We start from the raw sequence: 25,072 nt of genomic DNA, 5'->3' as shown, positions 1-25,072 counted from the left end.
TATGACATTTTAGAGGCTAAATGTGACTACATTGTGTTTTAATAATACGTATTGGTTCCTAAGTGCAGTGCACAGTGGTCTAAAGAACCTTCAATAGCCTCCTGTAGATGCAGTTAACAGGATTGCCACTGTTGCTATCCTGATATACAGGTCAAAAGCATCTTAAGTCCACACTCTGAGTCTGCCCTGATAGTCTGGTGTTAAAGGTCTGCCTTTTACCCTGCTAGTGGTAAATCCAAGCATGTAGCATAATTTGGCTTGAAATTCCAAAATTATTAAAAACTCATTCTACTATTCAATGAGTGTGCTGGTTTAAAAGTAAACTGGCAGGAGAAATGAACCCAACTCAAGAGATTACAAATCAGAGTTACAATTTACTAAAAGGAGTAAAATAAATACAATGATCCAAAGAAAACTGGTTTTAACCCCCAAAGACAGATGGCTAACCCAGCACCCAGGGACAAGAACAGAACAGTGTTTGTTAACCCCTGTGCTGAGCACCACATGGCCTCCCTGGGTGCAGAGTAAAAGGGAAGGAAAATGGTCACAGTTCTGTTGAAGTAACAATCACAGTCTTATCGAGAGTGGCAGAACAATCCTGTCGGAGTTCTGGTTCTCCTCTCAATCCAATGAGTGGTACTAGAAATCCCAAAACCCAAAGATTATATATGCTCAGGTTCAGGCAGGAATGCCCAGTACCACCCCCAGGGCAAGGAGTTTCACAACAGGTGATTTAACTCTGAGTCATGGGATATTTTTGGAATCTTTGATGGTCTAGGTCATTGCAGCTGCCTATAATGCCAGTCCGGTATGGCCCATTAGCAGAGATGACCCCTCAGGCTGGGTGGGAAGGTGCAATGCCTCCCTGGAGGGGAGTTATCTCAGCTGAGTCAGTGGTGTGAAGACACACTCCCCTGCCTCCCAGGTTCTTTAACCCCAGCTTGTAGCCTGAGGTGTCAGGTGTGCCCTGGGCAGCTGCTGCAAACGATCCATTTATTAACAGTCCATCAGAAATGACACAGAGGGTGTAGAATATACAGTTTTGGTTATACCCACATAATGATAAACTGGTCCTGGCTCCTGTAACTAGCACAATGAGGAAAAGGTCCTCATGTAGCAGCATAACTGCCAAACCCAAATTCATCTGTAGCTGTACAAACTAGTTTCAACAACTCCCTTCTAGTTGTGACTGAGTGGAAACCCCCATTATAAAATCAGTCTAGGAAGAAATAAGGAGAAACTTAGCACTCAGCTCAGCTAGTAAACAAAATACTTCTATGGGTTCTTTGTAGGCTTGATGCTTCAGGCAGGCTGTAAGCACATCTCTGCTCTTCCAGAGTTAGTCATTGCAGTGTGAGTGAGAGGAAAAAAGTACCCAGTTTTAACCTCTATTGTTTTTCCACTTCAAAAAGGCTCTGAAGACTCTCAGAACTCCTGCAGGACTGCAAAAATTCTTAATGATATTTGGTTGTTCATCTCAATTCACCCAAATGTCACATTTAAAACTACTTTTGCTGAAGCAGAAACAGAAGTGTATTACAGACTAAGAGAGATATTGTGCCATGATGACTCTTTGGCAAGTGTTAAAGTTTGGACCTGGCTCCCCACCAAGTCCTCGAAACTATAGTGAAAACCTCCCCCCTCCCTTCCCCTTTGGGCAAAGGAAAAACTATAGAAACTGAAAAAAAATGAAACCAATTGAATTATATCAAAATATATATTTTTTTACATATATCACAGTTATATACAGTTAAAATACTATGTACATATAAAAAAGGAACCCCAAACACCCTCCAAAGGGAAAGGGAAAAGGTACAAAAAGAAAACCAAAACAGATATGCACCATCGAAACCCGGGAGCAATCAATAAAGAACTAGCAAAACTAAATCTCAATACTTTCCTTGAGAAAACAGGATCACACCACGCCACCAGACGGCTTCCTGGATTGGAAAGAAAAACAACAGGCCACAGCAAGCCTGACCAGGCCTCACTCCCGCACGAGCAAAGCTGGTGCAGGGAACCTGTTGTCTTCAAGTCCAGAAGAAGGGCAGAGCCTTCTCTCTTCTTATTATTTATTCCCTGGCTTACGTAAAAATCATATGGAATACTGGGAACGTAGGCTACTTTCCTGGTTACAAGCTGGTCTCCAGGAAGGCCTAGACTGAAACTATCACAGCAAGCTACCAAAATATAAAAAGCTTCTGACAAATAAATATAAGAAGTGTTTCATAAAACATAATGTTTTCTTTATCTATCTACAAGACACCATTTTTATATGTCCATTATCTTTTCACTATATAAGCATTTGAGAATTTAGAAATATCATGTGTGTGTTTTTGTCTGACTATTCTCATGTGTTACTAAAAATAATCCTTTCATCTGTCATTTATCATTAGCACTAGGCCAATACTGCCCCCTTCCCAAATAAAAATCACACATGTTCTTGTAGATGGCAAAATGAATTCACTTCAGTCCCTATTGTATTTACTTTCTCCCATTGTTTCAAGGAAAACGTTTCCAGGGGAAGGGGGAGAACTGTTAAGAAAGACAACTATCTATGAATATCAGAAAACAATCAGAGAACTTAACTTAAAACCGAAGATAGCCAAATATTTTTACTAGAAACCGAGTTCAGTGTGTTGTGACACATTGTAACATGCCACATTACTTATAAGATCAGTCAAAACCATTCACATTCTGAATAATAAACACACACAGAGAGTCGCTTATGAAATGGAGGATTATTTCCATAAATTAATTGGGAACAGATTTCTTCACATCTATTCACACAGAAGCAGCTTGTTCCACAGGCAGGTTTTTCTTGCTTCAATATGAGTAATCAGGAAAGAATTTGACCCTTGACAAATTATTTTGAATAACAAATATGTTTTTAAAATATTCTTATCTGCTTCTGGGTAAATTCATCAGCAAAACAGCAGGCAAAATATTCTACCTTCATTACTTTTTATTATTTAGCCATCTATTCTAGTTATCTCTTCAAAACCTCACCCTTTATAATGCCTCTGCTGCCACCCTCTTTATCTTCAGCTGTAACAGTAGAGGTTTTTTGGAAAAACCTCCTTCTGGTAACATTTATTACATGTTACTCTGATGAGGTAGAGAATGCTTGGAATGAAAATGAGGAAAATTATTCCTACAGAGGAAATGCAATGGTAATAATTATCAAGTACACTAAGTTTTCACTGTTTGATTATGATTCTCAGCCAGCTACTATAATTTCTCATTCAGAGCCGATTGGGCTGAAGGAAAAAGAAGTATATTTTTTAAGGCTTTGTAAGGCTCCCTCACTTCCTTTTTATGTCCAGCTTATCTACACAAAAAGATACACTAAATGAATATTGCTCAGATTGCAAAGTCAAGCACTTCAGTGCTAGTAAATGCCAAAATTTAGATTTCCTGAAAACATTAATTCATTCTCTTATGCATATACATTGGGCCACACTCTTTAATTACTTGATGACATACTATTTTTTCCACACAGTCCAGTACTCGTGCTTGATGGTGCTCACTTAAGAGTAAGCTCTTCAACATTTTCTTTTATCCTCCGCATTCAGTGTGGCCCCATGCTTTATTTACGGCACACTATTCAAACCCTGCTATGAAGACAGAATTAATTTTCTCATGGGCTTTTCTATGGCTGTCATCACTATCATACCATAAATATTCATTAGGCTAGAGAGAGAGGGAGAGAAATGCTGTAGTTTGGTGGTTGGAAGACTCACCTGGGAGTGAGTGCTCCAACACAGTCTCTGCTCCAATGAATACTTCAATAGCCTGTATCATACAGAATAGCTTCAAAAGGAGACACTAACCTGCTGGTACCTGCAGACTCCTGGTTACAGCATTCATCAGAGGGGTGGGAAACTTGGGTTGAGGATCTTCCCAATCAGGCCTTCAGAGGGTTAAGTATCACATATCAGACTGCTACTTGCCTTTCCAACAAAAGACTACTGTGGATAACACACAACTTCAGGAGGTGGCTTACTCCTATGTGAAGGAGTGAAAAGCTGTCTTTCTTCTAGCTGCAGGCAACTCTCCATGGCTTGCTCAGGAACTTCCTCAACAAACCTTCTGGCTTCTTCAGACTCGTCTTGAGTATCCAGTTGTCTTCATGATACCTACCAGTGCCCAGCATATAAGCCTTATATGGTAAAATAAGTCTAAACTAAGTACCAATGAAGGACCTAAGCCTAACCTAGTCCATAAGGAACCTAAAATAGGCAAATCCTTCTTTAGCCCCACATTTCTTAGCATTTGGCGTTCATGGTGTTACACTACTGCACATGGCACAAAGGCAGTCTGCTCCAAGCAGCTCAGCACTCACAGAATCACAGAATATGCCACGCTGGAAGGGACTCACAAGGATCATCAAGTCCAACTCCTGGCTCTGCACAGAACCATTCCCAAGAGTGGCTGAGAGTGTTGCCCAAATGCGTCTTGACTCATCCCTTTCTCCATTACTTATTTAACAAGCAAGCACTTGATGTGTTAAATAACCTCTAAGTGTGGACAGAAGCTTGAGGTTGAAATCCATAACTCTTTTCATTAAGCAAGGAACCAAAGTAGGCTCCAGCATCTCACTGCTTATTTCCTCTTATGCTTAATCACAACCTTGCTGAATCAGTAGCAGTTTGTAAAGGAGGAGAGAATAACATTTAGAATCTCTTGACTAAGGTAACTTCCTGCTTAAGCATGGTACTGGTCACATAAGGAGCTTTTTAGCTGGAAGATATATTAGCAACTTGTTAGGCTGGATATAGCTGAATGCAGCTGTCTTTGCCTTTGAAATTTATTCTCAGCTATGACAGTGGTAAACACCAGTTTTAGCAAAGTGAGAGTCAATCTCCACCCACTTTAATGTAACTTTTTTCTAATTCATATAAAACTTATTTGTGTAATGCCTCCTTCACAGTTTCTTACTTGCTTGAGAGCTTGTGTGCTGGTTTAAAGGTAAACCGGCAGGGGAAATGAACCCAACTCAAAAGAGAGATTATAAATCTGAATAACAATTTAATAAAATAATACGATAAGTACGATTATACAGACAAACAATTGGGTTTAACCCACAAAACCCAAATGTATAACCCAGCATCCTGGGGCATGAACAGAGTGGTGTTCATTGGGCCACCTGAGTCCAAAGTAAAAGGAGAGGGGAAAACCTGTTGGTGAGAGTGCTGTTGCAGTCCGGTCGAGAGTGATGATTGCAGTCTGGTTGAGAGTCTTCCTCTGAATCCCACGAGTGGTTAAAAAAGGTTCCAAGACTGTAAGATTATATATTCTCCAGTTCAGGCAGGAATGCCCAGTACTTCCCTCAGGGCGGGGAGTTCCACAATGGGTATGAGGACAGGGGGCACCCTCCTATCTTGCAGGCCTCTTAACACCTAGTTTATAGCCTGAGGAGTCAGGCTGCTCTGGGCAGAGGGTGTAAATAGTCTATTGACAACAGTTTCTGGGAAATGGCATGGAAGGCTATAGAATACACAGTTTTGGGTTACACCCATACAGTGATGAACTGGTCCCAGCTGTTCTAACTAGGACAGCTTGGTTTCTTAATTGCTGAGGGTTGAAATATTTCAAGTGATTTTCTTTTGCTGACAAAGATTTCTTATAAGCAGGTTTCAGTTAGTGCTCTGTTCTTTTTTTCAACCTTCCATGACTGCCTATGTTCCATGTAAAACATTTTTGTAGATTTCAGACTTTTTTTCCCTGGGATTTTCCACTTTTCCCTTGAAAGCATCCATTTTGGAATCTCAGCTTCTCTTTTAATCAACAGAATACACATATAATTCGGCATAGAAACACAAGCTTTCCCACATCTAACACATCCCAATTTAAATTTAAGTGAACACTGATGGAGACAAACCTAAAATTTCATCTTCCTGCTGGGGACCTATTGGAAGGATTACAAGAATCTGAAAATCTCTTCTCCAAAATTAGCCATAAACACGATCAAGAGATAGTAATGTCTAATCACCATTAACAAGGGTCAGATTTTAACTGCTGTCCTTAACCCTTCAATGTTTTATCTGAAAATTTCCAATTCTTTGAACTGTCCAGATGGTTTAATAGGGTCTTTTATTCACTCATATCTAATTACTTGTCTCCCATAAATATTTGGTTATATTCATTATAACACTGTGTGCTCAGGAAGCACTAGTCAATTTATAAAACCTTTATCGAAGATTACAGTCATTGCCACCTTGCCCTATTTTTCATTCACTGGCCCAGATTCTCTTAGCAGGCCATGGGCCAGCATCATTGAAGGGTAAAGTCTTCATTTATACAGACCTGGAAGTCCAATAATTGTAACTCTGTCACCAAAGGGCAACTGAGAATTGGTACTGTTTAGTAGCTCCACAACAGCCTAACAAGCAGCACGTCTGAGTTTCATCAGAGGGTTCCACAAAACGTATGTGGTACTGTACAAATAGTGCAGAGGGACCAGAAAACAACCAAATATAGAGCTCAAGGACATATACTTTGAACTAAACACATGGTGCTGGTAATGATTGGCATTCGAGTGCATGCTGAGCACAGGGTTAAAGGAACAAACAGATTACACAATAGAGGCATGAAAGAGGATCATTAGAACACATGACACAATGTATAATGAAGTAATTATCTGTATGGAAAGGTGAGTCATGCCTGACTCTTTGGATGTGTGCTGTGGGATCTGCTGCATGCTGCTTCACTAAGAGCAGACAGGCTATGCTTCTTAAGTGCTCTGTGGCCTAAAAAAGGAACTTGCCTTACCCTTCCAACACTAAGTCAAGCTGTGCCAGAGTCCTTACAGTGTCTGCAGGAAACACAGAGCTTGGAGCAGGTTTTTCTCTAAAAAGCCTCAGTTGTCATGGGGTCCCTGAATGTCTGAAGCACAAGAGAGCCAGCTGGAGCCAGCACAAGAAAAAAAAAAGGCAGATGATAGGAGAAGCAATGCAGCAAATAGTAGTTCTAATTTATCTTTCTTTCTCCTCATCTGTGGTCATACCGAGAATCTTGAGGTTGTTCTAAATCCCTCACACTAATCCTCCCCCCACCCCATTCCTAGTTACTGGAAAACGAGAAAGTATTTCATTACAGGCTCAGTATAAATAATGCCTTAAGCACATATAGATTATCTACATAAAAACTGTAATCAGAATGATAACCAAAATTGGCCATTGGCCATTTACATGCACCAAGTGCCTGGAATTAGATGACAACTGCATCCAGCTCCTGGGGACCATCCCTCTTTCCATGGCCTCCTTTTATCACTAGTAGCCACAGCAGTTCCCTGCTCAGCTGCAGAGGTCTTCGCAACTTCCTGCAGCCCTGCTGCCATCACTATAAGGCAGCCAGGCCTTCACTCAGCAACACTGAGTAGGAGGTGAGTCTGTGGGCAGAGAGGGAAAAGACAAAGACCTTCACTTGCTACATGGGCAGCCACAACAAAAGCAACTGTGAGGATTTGTTTCCCCTTCTTCTCCGAGGCTGGTAACCTGTTCACACCACCCTCATACCTCTAGTGAGACCCACACTGTTACAGGGATGGAGAGCAAGGAAAGGGTTGACTCCTGGAGCACATGATGGGGTGCACCTGCCTCAGAGGGGAAAAAGAGTTCTAGGACAGCTAGCTATTTGGGTTCCTTGATAGAGCTTTAAATTAGCTTGAAAGGGGAAAGGGTCAAAACCAGGTTTGCCAGTGATGAGCGATGGGATGGTGTGCAAAAACTTGAGGAAACCAGCACTAATGGGATGCCTCAATCTGCCTCAGGGTGTGTCAGCTACAATGTACCACACCTGAAATGTTTCTACATCAATGCACACAGCATGAAGAACAACCAAAAGGAACTGGAAGCTTTATCCCAGTCCCAGAGATTTGACATCACTGGCATAAGTTAAACCTGGTGAACAGTTACAGGCTTTTCAGGAGGGATAGGCAGGGTGGAAGAGGCAAAGGGGTGGCACTGTATGTAGTAGGATTAGAATGTATGGAGCTCACAGTTGGCAATGGCACAGTTGAGAGCCTCTGAGTGAGAATCAAGGGAAAACAAATACTGTGGATGTCACTGTGGGAATCTGATAGACCTCCTAGACAGGACAACGGTGCCAACAAACTATTCTTTGAGGAACTAAGGGACACTTCCAAGTAAATTGCCCTTGTCCTTATGGGGTACTTCAACTTGCCAGAAATTAACTGGAAGTATCACACAGCTGGTACAACCTAGGCCAGAAGATTCCTAACAAATCTGGATGACAACTTTATGGAATAGGTCCTAAGGGAGCTGCTCCTTGATCTGCTGCTTGTTGACAGAGTGGATCTTATGAGCGAAGTGGAGATTGGGGGCTGTCTTGGCCACAGCGACCATGAAGGGATTAAGTTTGAAATCTCTGTTGACAGGAGGAAAAGTGCCAGCAAAACCTGAACTCTAGACTTGAGGAGCAGACTTTAGGTTGTTCAGGAAATTAGTAGTAAGGTCCCCTGGAAAAATGTTTTTGCAGGTGCTGTGGTCCATCGGTGCTGGTCACTTTTCAAACATCATCTCCTAAGGGCACAGGAGCAGGCAATTCCTAAATGTTGGAAGTCAAGCAGGTGAAGCAGAAGGCCGGCTTGTCTGAGAAGGGATCTTCTCTTGGAAATAAGGCAAAACAGGAAGGTGTATGCCCAGTGGAAGCAAGGTCAAGGGACATGGGAAGAATTCAGAGATGTTGCTTGCCAATGTAAGGAGAAAATGCAACCAAAGCTCAGCTGGAGTTGAAGATGCCAGAAATGTGGGGGACAATAAAAGGAGTGTTTTCAAATATATTAATGGCAACAGGTAGTATAGACATATCATCAGCATGTTACAGGATGAGGATGGTCACCTCACAAACAGGGACAGATACAAGGCAGAGGTGTTTAGAGCTTTACTTGCCTCTGTGTTCAACGTGGATGATGGGCCAAAGGGGTCTCAGTGCCCTGAGCTGGAGGACCATGACTGAAAGATCAACTTCCAGTTGACGCTGAAATTGTCCAGGATCTGCTGCTCCAGCTGGATCCCTTCAAGTCTATGGGGCCTGATGGGATTCATCCCAGAATCTTCAAAGAGCTGGCTGATGTCAGTGCAAAACCTCTCTCAATTATTTTTGAGTAGTATTAGGAATCCAGAGAAGTCCCAGCTGACTGGAAGTTGGCGAACATTGTCCCGATTTTCAAGAAAGGCAAGAAGGAGAACCTCGGAAACTGCAGGCTTGTTAGTCTCACTTGCGTGCCTGCTAAAGTTATGGAGAAAATTATTCTGTGAGGTATTGAAAAACACAACACAGTCATCAGACACAGCCAGCACAACTTCAGGAAAGGAAAGTCCTGCTTATCAAACCTGGTTGCCTTCTATGACAAGGTAACACACCTATTTGATCAAGGGAGGCCTGTTGATGTAATGTTTTTGGATTTCAGTAAAGCTTTCTATACTCTCTCTCACAGGATCCTGCTGGACAAAATGAATGCATCATGTGGTGGGTGAGCAATTGGCTCTCGGGTCAAGCACAGAGGGTGATAGTGAATGGGGTGACATCGGATTGGCATCCTGTCACTAGTGGGATTCCACAGGGCTCCATCTTGGGCCCTGTGCTCTTCAACATCTTAGTAAGTGACTTGGATGCAGGACTGGAAGGGATACTAAGCAAGTTTGCAGATGATACAAAATGGGGAGGAGCTGTTGACTCCGTTGAAGGCAGGGAGACCCTGCAGAGAGACCTAAACAAATTAGAGGACTGGGCAATCACCAATAATGTGAAGTTCAACAAGGGTAAGTGTCGGATTCTGCATCTGGGTTGGGGCAATCCCAGATGTACAGACTAACTGGGGAATAAGATGCTGGAAAGCAGTGCCACGGAAAGGGACGTGGGGGTCCTGGTCAATGGCAAGTCGAATATGAGTCAACAGTGCCCTGGCAGCCAGTAGGGCCAACCATGTCCTGGGGGGCATCAGACAAAGCATCACCGGCTGGTTGAGGGAGGGGATTGCCCTGCTCTGCTGTGCACTGGGATGGCCTCACCTTGAATATTGTGTGCAGTTTTGGTCACTGGATTATAAGAAAGATATTAAGCTATTAGAGAGTGTCCAAAGGAGAGCAACAAAGATGGTAAAGGGCCTTGAGGGGAAGCCTTGAGAAGAAGAGACTGAGGGGAGACCTCATTGCAGTCTACAACTTCCTCATGAGGGGAAGTGGAGGGGCAGGCACTGATCTCTCTGGTGACCAATGACAGACCCCAAGGGAATGGCTTGAAGTTGTGTCAGAGGAGTTTTAGGCTGGATATTAGAAAAAGGTTCCTCACCCAGAGGGCGGTTGGGTGCTGGAACTGGTCACAGCACCAAGCCTGACAGAGTTCAAGAAGTGTTTGCATGATACTCTCAGGCGCATGGTGTGACTCTTGGGGATGGTCCTGTGCAGGGCTAAGAGTGGGTTATAATCCTTGTGGGTCCCTTCCAACTCAGCATATTCTGTGATTCTGTGAAACCTTAATGGGAGGTTGAAGAGAGGAAGAGGAAGAAAATGAGATATGAAGCTGGTAAGCCAGCTGGGAGGTAGCTCACCTGTGTTCAGACTGAGCTCTCAGTCTGCTCTCAGGACTGCTCTCAGGACTACATCCTTCATTTTCACACAGGGTGTGTTTAAATAGTGTTTATTCACTGACTGTGAATTCACAAACATTACTGGAGGCAATTCATCATAATCAGCAGCTCAGGTTACACTCTCCAGAATGATGGAAGATGTGAATTCTGTCATGCTACTGAAAGCTCTGAAAAAAAATCCCTTTCTCCCAAGTGAGTGCTCTAACTACTATATTATTATGTAGAAAGCTGGCAGACATATTACATCTTTTGATTGTGGGTTTGATGTATTTTTCCCCCAGTTTAAGAATAAGATTTTTACAGCTGCAGGGATTCCAGCTCAATGCACTACAAAGTGAGCACTGGGTAATCCCCCGAAATTTGTGGTTCTGCTGCAGGAGCATGGGGAAGGGCAGGGGTTCATTCACCTCTCTCTGCTCAGTGTTCAGTCACTCAGTCAGATCGTGAGTGGGTTTGGATTCCAGCCCAAGGCATTTTGCCTCCCTCACACACAAACAGGGGAGAATGTGTGTCCACCTGGGGATTGTGGAGTACAAAATGAGAACCAAACACTTCATTTCTAATAACACCTGGCTTCTCCTGTTTAAGCCATAGTCTTTCACTCTCTGACACTAATATATCACCCAGACTTTCCGAATACCATTTCATTTCTGAATCATGATTAGTAGTTACCATTTTTATTTATTTGCTGCTGTACATATAGATCTTTCACAAACATCCTTAACTTAGTTTGTCATTTATCTGTCTGTTTCCTCTGCTAATTTATATATGTGTCTATGAACTTCTCTATTTCTCATTCATTTTGATAATATCTAGAAAATATATTGATGCCTTCTCTTTCTAACTGGCAGAACATCTTAATTTTAGGGTAAGGAGGGGAACACCCACAGAAGCATTCATTAAAAAATTGCAATTCCCATATATGAGAATTTATGTTTAAATGTTTTCTCATTTATGTTTAAATGTTTTCTCTCACTAATTTCATTTATACTTATTTTCATCCTTGGTCTGCCATGGTGCAGATCTGTTACGAGCCTCAGGTCCCTGAGTGCACAAGTGGCCCTGAGCTGCCCTGAGCACATTGGCTTGACCTCATACCTGCTTTGGTTGGTGGACATGAGGACATGTCTGGAGGCCACCAGGCTCTTGGACAATCTTCAGTCCCTGTCGCTGCTCTGCTGGCCTTGCTGGAGCATCATAGCTTGAAGGGGAGGACACTACCGCTACCTGCCTCACCGCCACCTCTGCTCCTTTCCCCTGCTAAGCAGCCCTGTCTGTGCACTGACACCAAGACTTTTATAAACTCTTTGTGCTCCGGCATGTTATTTTATGTAATATTTAGATCCTCTGAACTATTTTCTCTCAGTAAAACTCAGACTCAGCATAGGTCCAAGCAACAAGAGTGCACCACAAACATGAAAAAAATGCTTCACAAAGGAAGTGCAGCAATGCCACTGACCTCAGACATGGTGGGATTTTCACAGCAGTTGTGTGTACTAGGATGCCCATGACTTTCCTTCACTGGGACTGCTCATCTATGTCCCTGTGCTGCTCAGAGTTGGGGCAGCCCTCACAAGAAGACAGTATGACTAATTGATTTCTCAGGTTGGCCAACAAATAATAAAAAAAAAAAACGAGCCTCATTTCAGACACTTTGGAATTTCTTTCATCTCTTCATCTCGAGAAGAATAAAAAATTTAATTATTATTATTTTTTTCAGTGCATATCATTATATTCCACTGTTAAAATATTCCACTCAACAGAGAATAAGAATGTTTTGGACACCAAAAATGAGCAAACACCCCCTTGAACAGGGAGAGACAAGTTCACAAAACTTACTGGTGACATTATTTTGCCTCTTACCTGTTAGCAGAATGGGGCCCAGGATTTTGAAGTCCTGGATTTAAGCCTGCCCTTCTTCACGGTCTTTGAACCCACAACTCTCAGACCCACACCCTGGGCCAGCCTAGGGTTGAGAGCACCCCTTACAGCATTTGTCCTTATGTTTCTAGCAGGGTACCATCTTCACCAGCTTCATAAAGTGGAACAGCTCTGGGAAGGACACTCAACAACACATGCCTCCCCAAAACCCTTCTGGTCAGGACTATCTAATCAGCAGAACACCCAAGCTCAAGGCCACCTTCTGACTTATTTGTCATAGGCAAAAGATCCAAGATTGTTTATGTTCATTGAACAACTCAAATGCCATGTTGTCAGTGTCTCCTGCATGGCTTTCCCCCAAACTGCAAGGAATCGTCCTGTGTCCTGACAGTTGCAGCACTTGAATGCTCAGGTGATGATATAAAAATGAGACATTATCCACAGCAAATGAGAACTACCTACACCTGAGTAGCTTAACAGGAGGGGCCTTCCCTGGGTGGAGCAGGAAAAATGAAATTTGCTTCAGTACAGCTGAAATAGTCAGTCCCAAACCACTCAGAACCCAAGCAAATGCCGCACCACCGTATACTGCTGAGTAAAAGTTGTTTCCTGAATTAAACCTCCCACATTATTCTGCCAGATTTATCCTGTCGACCCAAATTTATGACTAGTTTTAGGACAACTACGATCATATTTTCCAAAGATTTTAACTAGTCACAAAAATAAATACCAGTTATCACCTAGGTTTTCTACTCATTCCATTTAAGCAAGTTATTTCTGTTCTATCTAACACTTTTCCCATTCATGTACGGAAAATCATATCAGTCCATGTAAAACAGACTGCAGACATTCTTTGAAATCAGTCCACCACCCAAAATTATTTGCACAAGATCAAAACCAGTGCCAAATGTTAATAATCTAAATTAACAGAATTTTGCAGCCAATCTATATTAGCAATATGGATTGTAAAATAGAAAGGGTTCAGACTTATTTATGTTTGTCAAACTGTCTGGATGCGAAAGTGCTCACTTCTCTTTTTCTTGTCATCTCTCTCAGTCGCCATCCTAATCATGAGCCATCTCTTCAGATTTCCCTTGTACTATGATCTCTATATCTATCTGTCATCCAGCCTTGAGTGAAGTGGCTCTTCTACTCATCTGACAGAAGTAGAGTTGGTTTGCCAAATTTCCATCACTATCACTCCATGGCACAGCTCTGGGATATTAATAAATAGTTTGTTACCTAGGGCCACCCAGCATGGATTACTTTAGAAGCATCTTTTATCTTAGTGCAACAATTACAGTATTTAGTAGGTTAAGGGATATAGTGTATGTAGGATTTCAGGAAATCCTTTCGCAAGGTTTTCATTCCTTAGTTGAGATGCAGAGCACAACTATTTTAAGGATTAGCTCTTCCTTTTCCGAACACATGCTTCTTTGATGATACCACATCCTTCTATCTTCCTCTGTGGAACAGAAATGGAGAATAGTCGCACTGGGGGAATTATTAGCCTCAGCCTCCTTCATACCTTTAAGGCAATTACATTCCAAGACAAGAGTATCTAATGTGCAGCACTTTCAGCATGTGTAACTTAGGTAGTTTTATGAAGTCATAAAAACCTTCAGATATATTCTTCTTTTAAGGACTGTCATTCGCTATAAACCTTTAATGCAGATGTTTATTTTTTTAATGTTTTGAAAGTGGAAAATGTTTTCTAATAAAATATATGGATATTTTTTTTACTCTGTAAAGAACTCTGAGAATCTTTTCTTTTTCCCCGGTGGAGAACTAAAGGCAGAATTTTATAATAACCAAGGATAATTATTTTGCTTATTTGTATGTTTTAATTTGACACTCGGCACCATGCTATCTGAATGTAATATTGCTGCAGTGGAAGAGCATACAAAATAGTTTATGGAGAGTGACAACTTTCAGAGCAGTACTTTAAAGAATGAATACTATATACAGGCATCTTTTGCATAGTACCCTGAACTGGGAAGATAATATGTGCGTCATAGGGAATGTAATTTCTGCCAGAGATATCCCAGTAAAAATTATTCCAGATGCATCATTCTCAATTAAGATGTATGGTTGAAAACAGTTCACATATTTCTAAGCCGGAATCATTGCCTAAAGTGGTAGAAGACTGAGCACAATAACAGGCACAGAAAGTGCCAAGGTTCCTTTGTCTTAACCAGGCAGAGCTAGCTGAAAATTTCCCATCAACATGATTTTCTGAAGTAAAAGGGTGTGTCAGTTACAGGCAAAAGAAAACCTATCTCTCTAAGTATTTTCCTTCCCAAACAGTCCTAATCTTTAACTGTTCACCTTCATATCTTCTCAGAATTGCTCTTCTCTCTCAAAGTTTCTCAGAATCACACCTCCACTCCCACAGCCAAACAACTTCTTCCTTGGCACCTTCACTATGAAGTATTTCTCCCCACTTCTCTATCCCTTCGAACCTTTTTTTTATGTCTGTCAGTCCTTCTGACTTCAACTTTGTTGGGAAATTTCCCCCTAAATTTCACCAGATTAAAACCACTTCCTACTGAATAATCCATCACTTGGTTACGTCTTTCTGAAGTGCAGAATTGAAAAATTGCTTTGCCCAGTGACACTTTGCCTTTACTGGCAGTCATTCAAGTTTGTTAGAATTTTGTTGTTATTCATACACCAGGTGTAGGAATTTTTCCTATTACCAACTATGGATTTAATTCTAATAGTTGAAGCAAAGCATATCAGAGGACAAAACTATGTCCCCAAAATGTATTTTTTAGCTGAACACTTGTATGCACAGCAAATTCCCATTATCAAGCTGACGTAGCATTTGTATACAGACAGGATGTCTCCATTGGACAAAAGCTGTTTCTATGGGAAAATATCCCTGTCTTACACACACACACACACACACACACACACACACACACACACACACTCAGACACATGATCAAACCCACAGTTTCTGTCAGGAAAACAAGCCCAAAAACTTTAATTTTCCTCCTCACAAGTAAATATGTTCTTGGCTAAAACTTTCTGTTCCATCAGGATTTTTCACAAGAAAAAGACTTTTTTCTCAAGCTGCTGTATCCATGGGGCTTTAATCATAACTCTCTGAGTTTCACCAGCAAACTGGAAAAGATACTAAAATGCAGGGAGAGCAATACTGCAATGGTGTTTAGTGATCACCTCACTTCCAGCACACCTCACTTCTATTTCTAGCAATCCCTTTAAAGCAGAACATGTTGCAGAAATCTTGCTTGGAACGACAAAGACATGAGTAAGTGTGACAAGTTCCTTGTCAAGAAAAAAAATGTTTCAGTCCTCTGTCCAAACAGATTTCAAAAGACACGATGAGCTACCAGTGTTATTTGGAAATGGACACAGAGTGACAGATCAAGTATGGCTTTTAACTGATGACTACATAGTAAATAGAAAATTACTCCAACAGACAATTTAGGCACCAACATTATCTAGCTCTCCCGATACTTCCATAACCATTTCTATCTTGCCTAATTTGTTCAACCTAGTCAGCTAGGGTCAGGAAAAATGAAATTCTTCAAAGCAATAAAAAAACAAAGCAACACTTCCATTAGCAGTGCTGACATCCCTGATGGCTCACAGCCTAACCTGGCGGACCAGCTTAATTTCTGAAGCCAATGAAACACATCTGACCTCCCAGAGTCTAAGCATCAGAATATTCCCTTTGAAGAGAAGCAGGTGGCCCAGATAAAACACCTGTACACACACACATGCGGACCTACATAGTCTGTGTTGGTAGAGTTTCATGAGGCTCCATCCACCCTGGCTCTGCTTGGGTCATGGGTAGGATGCACATCTTATCCAACCTGTTTGGAACCTATCATGGATGTACTCAACAGTGCAGCACTGTCCTTATTCTCCACAAGACATCAAGGGTATCTCTCCAGCTGCCACTCCAACACCACTCAGGTCTACGAATACTGTGGCTTATCTGTTATATCTCTGCATATGTCAGGAGTACATTCATGTACCTAATACAGAAAAAACCCCTGCGTTTCAGGTGCCATCACTCCCTTGGGATGAGATTCAGTCTGAGACTAAGACATCTAAATTCAGGAGCAGGATTCAGCTGACTAAATAAAACTGTGCAGTGCCATTTCAGGCAGCCTACAGTATTTAGGACAGTCAGGTGGAGCACCCTAAGGCATCTCTAATGGCAGGAGACTTCAGTTTAGGTAGCTCAGATGTTTACCTACGGCCTGTGTAATTCCCAATGTAATCAGAGATCTTAAGAGTTGCACACACATACACATGGAGTTACATTTAAGACGTCCTATAATGTGGAAAACACTCCTGTGAAGACGATGGATATGACAGAGGACCTACAACAAGAAATAACTTCCCATAGCAGCAAGTTGAAACCAGGGAGGGTATCTCAGGGAATCTAAAACATCAGTGAGTCCATGTGTGGGCATCTGAATTCTGTTGCCAGTCAGTACATTCAGCAGTGCCTAGAAAGTGACTCAGTAATGCTGAAAACCCTCAATAGGGTTTTAGTAAGATTATAGTAAATACCATCATTTAGACACCTACATTTAAGCATCTCTACCTGGAGCCAAATCCCGTCTTACTGATCAGACAGATGCAGTCAGAGCAGTTGCAGGATCAAAATTGTCCACCATTAGACAGTAAGTCTGCAAACCTTAGTTCAGAATGGCAGGAGAAATTCTGGTTTGCTACACCACTCAGCAAACTTAGACAGATAGACTGTAGAGTCCCTGTAAAGGGGAAAACAGGATGATAATGACCAGCTCTACCAAAGTGGTATGAATTGAGACACTGAAGTCCCAGTTACTTAAGTAGCTCTATACAGAACTAGCAATTAAGATGATTCTAGCAATTGCACAGTGCTGACCACCTATGTGGTGACCACATCACTTACCTCAGCTGACCACACAGTTGAGAGTAATGAAGAAAGCAAAGCATCCCATAATTGCTGGACTTTAAAACGCCGGTTCACTATAGTTTTCCATATTTACTGTTTAAACAAAAGATTCAGTTTATGGCCAAACTATCAGGACATTGTTTCCCTTCCTCTTCTTATTTTACTATCACGCTGCATAAATTGAAAGTCACTGCATGGGCCATGAATACCTGAACTCTATAATAGTTCCCACCATGACCTGCATGTGTGCATTTAATCTTGGAGAGATGGAACAGACTAATCAGGGAAGATATTAGGCTGCTTACTTTTCATAGATTCCATTGAGATTCAGATCAAATAAAAATATGTCAAATATTTTGGTTGATCTCTACCAGAGGAGAAGCCAGAGAAATCCACCTAATATTTATTTGTCAAGAAGAGATAAATTCTTCCATTATGGTGATGAATATTATCAGTAGGGGTAGGAGAGCTGCACTAGAATTCTTGTATTATTAACAAACTGCCCATAGCCAGGTATACATAGGGCAATGTCATTCATAACATCAAACCAACAGTAACACTCCAGTTATTTATAAGTTTCTTGTTGTTCTTGCTTGTGACCTAAATTTACAAGAAGTCTGAGGTTAATTTTCTTCTTGCCAGAGTTCACTGCTTTCAGGAACATTAAATGTTTCATTGCTATGTTGAATTCTGGCTTCCTCAAACTCTACTGTCATTCTGTCACTGCTGCCTCTGTGCGTTCCCTTTAGGTGATGTTAGATCTATAATCTATTACGTTCTGCAAATAAACTTCCAGTGTACTGGCACTTGCTATTCTACTTTAAAAACCTTTCTTTCAACAGTAGCTGACAAGGACTTGGCAACTAGTCAAAGCTGTTCCCCTTTAGAGAACAGGAAGGCTATGCCTAGGAGATGTGAAAGGAAAAGCCAAATTGTGTTAAACTCTGGTGTTAAGAGAGCCAGGAGACCAAGGAAAGCAAAAAAGAAGAAAGTGTTTGAATTAGTGTAGTAATTCATTTGTGTTGTTATTGTTAATTACCATGTTTATCTCCAAAATCATAAGCGTGAAGAATAAATATGCATCTCTCCAGATTAGACCAACTTTTTCTTAAAGTAGCTAACCTGTGCATATTACTACAAAGGAACTAAAAAAAAAAAATTAAATTGCGTTGAATCTTCTGAAAAACCTGAAGCAGACAGTGTTGTGGCAGCAAACCTTTTTACTCTTTGTTCATTATTAAGTGAATATATCTATTATTTACAGAAAGACATTATCTGCCTTACTGCCTCAGCCCTTTAGGATCTTCAGAGTTAACTTAGTGCCTTTCAGGACTAACCTTGATACAAAATACTATTTTTGTTTTAGCCCCACAGCTCTGAAGGTTTACCAGCACTGAGAAAGGCCTTTACAAATGTACAGATAAACACAGGTTAACTGATGGGACACTGAACGTTGATATCCGAGGTAGATAAGGACTGCTTCGCATCAAATCGCGGTTCAGCAGCGATTAGCTGGCACACGCCTTAACACCGCAGCCATCTCAAGTAAACAATGAGCATTACGTTATATAGCAAGAGACTAAAAAATTAAATTTTACTGGCGTAAAAGACCTGCTAAGAGGACTTGGGAACGTGCTATCCCTCTGGTCAACTGCCAACCTCAACAGGCTCTCGGTCAGATTGCCAGCGAGGCAAAAGGCACCCCCCGCGGCAGGAAGGCACCGAGGTGCCCGGTTGTTCCGCGGAGGACCGCGAGCAGCCAGCAGATGGTAGCAACTGTCGGTCACTCCTAACCTGAGCTGGATTCCTGACACAACTGAGATGCGAAAAAACTCAGCATTTCACTATCAACAGAAAAAAATCTGGGTTAGCCTTTGCTACAGCTGATTTTAATTGATAGGTGAAAATGTTTTCAGAAATACTGCTGACCTATATGTGGACTTCTTAAGCTATACTGTCCGTTTAAGTCAATATTCAAAGGAAAAGGAACACTGGGGCAGAATGGCATTGTCAGAGTGTGTGAAAATGTTCTGAACAGATGGAAAGACAAGGAGAAAAAGACTGTCTTGTCTGTCCGTGGCTTTGAAAGAAGGGAAGTTAATAGAATAAGAACAAAAGGGTTATTACATATGTGCAGAACTTTCAAAAATCTGTAGCCCTATGTTTCCAAAAACCTGTCAAGTGTCTTAAATGTTAAGTATCTTTATGGGGAAAATATAAAAAATGTAATCATCATACTATGAGGAACACATGAAAGGAGCAAATAGCTCACTGTTGAAAAAAATTTCTTTTAGAGGAATACTCTCTGGTCCATAGTAACTGTTGCTGATCGAAAATTATTAGCTTGAAACTACAGGATGTGTCTTATAAAAAGAATTTGTAAATTTAATAACATAATTTCTGCATAAATTAAAATATTTTAATAGAATGTACTTGCTAAATAGTTGAATAAATGCTAATTAAGGGAAACATCTGCTCTGAACAAGAGCATTTACCACAGGCAAAGTGCTTGTCTGCAGTAGCAGTTTGCATGAGGAATAACAGAATGCAAAGCCTCAAACTGTATTTTTACTCTGACAGGGAGTTTAAGGATATGGCATGTTGAGTTTAACACGCGTTGTGTCCCTGATTTCCATACCATACTTGCTTAGTTTTCACAGGAAAAACTGAAAGAGGTGGGAGGAAGTGGGAAGGAGATGTTGCAAATGATAAAATATGACACTCAAAAGCTTAAAAGGGGATACTTAAGTCAAGCTGTAGTTTTCTGGTTCTTCATTTTCTTTATTATCACCACTAATAAAGGATCTTAGACACATCTGTACATCTCTATTTTCCTCAGAAACACCTATGTCATGTTCACATGCTGCCTGTGAAGAAAGTACAATGTGCTTAGTGGTCCTGCAAACAGCTTTCTATCAAAAAAAGGGCACAAGATGAAAATGCAACCTGAAGAGCCTCCATCAGCCTTCCCAGTTTTTCAGAACTGCCAAGTTATACTAGTTTGGAATCTTTTTTTCTTTTTCCCCTCCTTTTAGAAAAGCAGCATCTCTGTTCCTGAATAGACCCAGAGAGCAGAGCTGCTGAGTAAGAGGGTTGAGAGCTGGTGTAGATAATAGCAAAGCTCTGCCTGCCATTTTCACATCCCTGCTAAGCTGTCTGTAATAAGCATTACAATTAGCTTCTGATAGCTGCTAAGAGGCCTGCATGGAACAGGCTGGCTGTCTGAGTATGGGTCTTATTAGTGAGTTGCCTCTTCACAAAACTGCCTTCACAAGTGACACCCTTCTCAGCAGTCTCCGCGGAAGCAAAGGACTAAACCTATTCACAGACTGAACAGCCTGTAAAGCCTGTACCCTAAAGGACACAATAACAAGAAAATAATATAAAGGAGAATGAAGGAGCAACGACAGGATTGCATAGAAGAAGCTGCACTGATGCCAAATGGAGCATAATTTTCATAAAGGTGTTTTTTTGACCTCTGAGCTATCAGCCTTATCATTTTCTCTAGGGCTAAATATGCTTACAAGCTAGTTTCAACAACAAGCAATTCTCATGCCAACATCTGTAGCTTTTAGATATGGGGGGAAAAAAGCTTCCTTTTAAAACTTTGATTTATTCCCCACAATAAAATAAAATTATGGTGTAGTTGAAAATAACAGCAGCCCACAGTTCTCAAATACCTGGTAAAACCTAATTGGTTGGCTGACCCCTTGCCTGTGCTTCCTGATTATGCTATCACTAAAATCTAGTTATAATGATATTTTCTTTATTAAATTATGTGCTTCTGGCAGACATGCTCACTTTTGCAAAGGACAAAGAGTATAATGTACGACCTCAATGCAGTTAAACATCTAAGTCCTCTTTAAAATACACTTTATGTAGAACAATATAATACCAAAATGAAAAATGTACATGAATGGAATGAACTAAGTTTAAAGCAGGGGTTGGGGGTTTTTTGTTTTCTCTTGTTATTATTATGTTGTGCTGCATGTAATGTTATTCCAGACATCATCAAGGACTTCTCACTAAATTCTGCATATATGGAATCACTTTTTTCTAACCTCCAGCTGAGAAATTGCCATTTAGTTTCACTTAAATCTGATCATTATTTTCCTTCCCAGTCTGCATACGTAGTCCTGACACAAAGTCTCTCAACAGAAGAGTGAATATAAAGGTAATTACAGTGTTTTGTTTGAAGACTTACAGCACATAATTCAAAGTTTAATTCTACTGAAGGGCAAAATGGACCAATTTCCATTGTTCATCTGAAAAATCAAACTTGTTCTCCAGTGTGGTCTTTATTATAGAAGCATCAAACTGAATATAAAGCAGAGTTTTTCCTAACAATGTCATGTATACCATAACATTTCTCTGTTTCATCTACATATACAGACATGTACATGCATATAGCCAGATCCATACCTACTAGAATGCTTTCAGCAAAATTAGGAGGGTTACATCAGCTAAGATCTTGACCAATAGTTTTGTGTAATGCAAATTCAATAGTCTGAAATTGCAATGATGCAGGCACTTCTAATAGGAATAATTATGTTGGCAAGCCCACTCTGAATGGAAATGTAATAATAGCCTCATTCTGAGATCTGGAAGAACAGTCCTCAGGGGAAGATCAAGGATTCACAGCAGTGTAGACAAAATCAAATTTTACTGTCACAGTAATGAGGAAAAATTCTAGCAGTCTCAGTAATGGATAAGGAAATGCAGTGTTGCGGTAGCTCTGACACTCCACTCTGTTGCAGCCAGTTGCTGAGGATGCAAAGACACTAGCATAGTGGAGAGTTGATAGTAGGGATGGCCGCACAGGCAGTGGGATCACGACTGCCCACTGATGGGAGTCCACAAGTCAGGAAATTCCCAGTTGCTCAGAAAGGACTTTAACAACAGAGAAATTTGCCCTGCCTCAAGTCAGCCAATGTAAGCTGAGTTCTGCAGTTCTGCAGCCACCATGACACCAAGAACATCCTCCTCATTCTTTTCCTTGCTTTTCTGGCATGATTTTTCAGCTTATATGCCAGTCCTGGACATGTTTGATGATGCTGAAAAGTGCCCCAGAGCAGTTGTGCAGAATATCTCTCTGGCAAACTGAATTATCTTAATCAAGACTACAGTAAGCTCCACTTCAAATGAGAGCAAAATGTGCAAGTATGAAGCCTTCACTGCCAAAACAATCAGACAATGCCATCCGAAAGAAGTGACCAAAACCAAAGCACGCACCAGTCCCGGAGGAATTTATTTCTGCACTGAATCATCTCACTTTCTTATCTCCAAAATGACATAAACCAGAGCCATGAAAACAAGCCTTCACAAGCCTTCTGAAATATCTGAATCTCAGGGTTTTGGCTCAGTCTGACCCTTGATGAAATCTTGACATCTGCAAATATAGGCCTTTCACATGCAAATAGAGGGATGTAAATAGGGAGCACAAGCATTCTGGAAATGCTTTGACATACTGGGCTCTTGCACGACTTTTTCTGTGGTCATTTTTTTTCTCTGTAGTTAGAAATGTTAAAATATATGCTATGCAATGTTGTCAGGGCTTCTTCCCCTCGCTACCCATGTGCCTAATGATTTAGATGGAAACATATTCAAAAGAGTCTTTCACCAATCTCCCTGCAGGCTTAAATATTTTCAGCTCAGTGTCAAAGGGTACTGGAATGGGAGTGATACTCTGCCCAGTCCTTTTCACAATACAAATCATCCAAGCAGAGGCTGTGTGAAAAAACAGGGATGAGTCTGATGTTATTGTAAGGCTTCAGTGCTAGCATCCTTATAGCGGGAAAGGGCTCTGCTCAAGTTCTCCTGTGATGATGAGATTTACCTGTGCACACAACATGTTTCCAGATTCCATGCCCCTGTAAAGGCAACTTCATGCCTTCACCAGATAACAGATTTTCCCTGTGCAAAATTCTCTGCTGCAGTGCTCTCTCCTCAGGTGACCATCTGAGTGCTAGTATGACCCCAGGCCCTTTGTATGCTGCTTTCACTTTCACCATTTTAAAACTGAAATTTTTGAGGAGCAGGTTCCAGACACTTTTTGGGCCTTGCTAAAATCTAAAGACCAATTATGATTAGCCCAAATAACCTTTGTCCTCTCTTTGGGATACTGGCTTAAATTACCATTCACCTCATCCCATCTGATTTCCTTGGTTAACACATGGAACCTGTTATTCAATAGCTCTCACCATCTAGTTAATTCAGTATTATTGAAATGCTGGTTTTAGCCCAGAAAACATGATGGACTTCGATTTTTACATAGACTCTAATTTCCTATTTTATGGAACTCACAGCAATTATAATTTCGACAGCTGAATTTCCTTAAGCAAGTCAGTTTATTTTTGCACTTTTGATATCAGATTTATAGTCAGGTCACTAAGGACTAAAATGACTACAAGGTCTTCTCCAGGGAAAGCCTATCAGTAAGAAAGATATTCTTGGAAGAGTTTTAACCTTTCTTAACCAAAAAAGCGTTGTAAAATTTCATCTTAAGGCAATATGACTGACAGGTTTTTTTCCATTTTATTGCAATAATCTTGCAATCCTGCTTTACAATCCATCTTAATCTTCTACTTTCTTCTGCACTATTGGATTGAGATCACCAACATCAATAAAGAAGCAGAAACAGCATCTACTTATATTTATCAGGAGGAAAGAAGTGCAGTTGACAGTGATGAAGAAAGATTAAATTCTTGTTCACTTTCAGCCTGTTCCTAGGGATTTTCTGATGTATTTTAATCTGATGGATTTTCCAGGACCTATAAACAAACTAAACTGAAAATCAAAACAACAACAACAACAAAAAAAAACCACCAAAACCCTGCTTGACAAAGTTTTTCCTTCAATTCGCTGTGTAAATCTTCCTCATACACTTTCTACTACTTTCTCATTTCCAGGTTAGAAATCAGTGCCTGCATTCCAGAAACAAATGTTTTTAAACAGCACTGTAAAATATGGAGGTGGCCAAGGCACTTATTACATGTATGTAGTGATAAGTGACTGAGTCTTTTATTGCAGAGGTTGGCAAAGAAAGCTATAACATATTCATGTAAAGGGAATCATTTTCGGTTTGATTCAGGAGGGGAAGGAAGGAAGGAAGCAAGGAAGGAAGGAAGGAAGGAAGCAAGGAAGGAAGGAAGGAAGGAAGAAAGGAAGGAAGGAAGGAAGGAATTGGAAAATATGACTGCATTAGCTTCAGGTCTTTATGAACAAACCCTTTATGGGTTGCAGCAAGCATTTAGGGGATGTATACTCCTGTTTCAGCTTGGCATGTCCTGACCCTCTCTTCCTCTTGCCAGCTCTGCTGTGACTTTATAGAGCTGGTCAAAACAAACAAATTTTTATAACAAACAAGTTCAAAAGACATCATGAAAATTTCTTAAAAACATTTTGTTTGCTTGATTTACTTTTCTTCTTTCCTTCTCCATTTGACCAGGTTTTCATTTTCCATGGAAAGTTTCTGCATTTCAAGTTGTTTTTCCTCTTGGTGGCCTAAGATAGCCAGGCATCCTGTCAAACTATGAATGTACTCCCAAGAGGACACTATTTCCCCTCGTGCATATCATCCTAAAAGGATCATGGCCTGATAATTTTATGTTTTTATGTTACAGAGGTCTTACCACTGAGGTAGAGGGGCAAAG

This window comes from Manacus candei, unplaced genomic scaffold (genome assembly GCF_025592945.1).
Source record: "Manacus candei isolate 608988 ecotype Guabito, Panama unplaced genomic scaffold, ASM2559294v1 h1tg000014l, whole genome shotgun sequence".
Taxonomy (NCBI): Eukaryota; Metazoa; Chordata; class Aves; order Passeriformes; family Pipridae; genus Manacus; species Manacus candei.
The sequence above is the reverse complement of the archived record's forward strand: the minus strand, read 5'-3'. Positions refer to the sequence as shown.